The sequence below is a fragment of the Pseudophryne corroboree genome, chromosome 6 (genome assembly GCF_028390025.1).
Source record: "Pseudophryne corroboree isolate aPseCor3 chromosome 6, aPseCor3.hap2, whole genome shotgun sequence".
Taxonomy (NCBI): domain Eukaryota; kingdom Metazoa; phylum Chordata; class Amphibia; order Anura; family Myobatrachidae; genus Pseudophryne; species Pseudophryne corroboree.
This window is the reverse complement of record NC_086449.1, coordinates 159,036,484-159,037,591: the sequence shown is the minus strand read 5'-3', so window position 1 is coordinate 159,037,591 and position 1,108 is coordinate 159,036,484.

Sequence of the window (1,108 nt, the reverse complement as noted above, 5' to 3'; positions counted from 1 at the left end):
AGGGGGTGGAGGCGCGGCTTCAGGACTGGGTTATGCATCGGGAGGGTATGCTTTGATGAATAGGTGGGTTTTTAGTGCCCGTTTGAAGCTTTGCAAGGTCGGGAGACTCTAATGGAGCGGGGGAGTGTGTTCCACTGAAGGGGTGCAGCACGGGCATAGTCTTGAACACGAGCATGGGAAGCAGTGACCAGGGCGGTGGAGAGGTGACGAACATTGGTTGACCGTAGGGGGCGGGAGGGAGTATGAAGGGAGAAGAGGTTGGAGATGTAGGGAGCAGTGGAATTAGAGATGGCCTTGTATGTGAGAGTGAGGAGTTTGAAGAGGATTCTGTAGGGGAATGGGAGCCACATATCATTCTAATTAGCATAGACTGCTTGTGCGTCCTATCACATAACAATGTGAATAAGACTCATTTTCAGTGGGGAAAGAGGCACAAAAACATGCTCAGCATTAGTAAACTCGCACATTTGACTTGCAAAACTACTGCAAGATGGAATGATTGATTTCCTGCAATGGCTGGCAAAATGCTGGTTATCTCTATGTGTGGTATAGAAGATCTACACTGCCTAAATAGAAAGTCATTAGGTCAACACCATTTAGTCGACATGCATTTACTTGACAGGAAAATGCCAGTGAGAGATTAACCTTTTGTCTCATGGGTTTTGTTTTATTAATTTGTTGGGCAAACAGTTTTGTCCTAGTCGTTAAAAAGGTCGAAATGACAATGGGCAACACAAAAATGGTTGACAAGTGTTTTTAGGGATTGTTTGGCCACATCTTGTATGTGTCATGTTCTTTGACCACCAGCTCTTGATCATGCTTTGGCAAGGTGACTGGCTCGGCTACCTCTGTGCCACAGGTTATTATTCCCAATCGTACTCCACGTGGCTAGTAATTCAAATAACTGTTGGGAAAACATGTGAAAAACTCCAAAAATATGTGTAGAGCACTTGTGTGTGGACCATTGTCATGTTGACATTTTGAACCTGTCAACCTTTTGTACATGTTGACCTTAAGCACTGTCGACCTTTTGTAACTGTCGATCTAATGCATGTCGACTGTTTAACAAGACATTGTAGATCTGTTCTCAAGATACTTTAATCTCTCA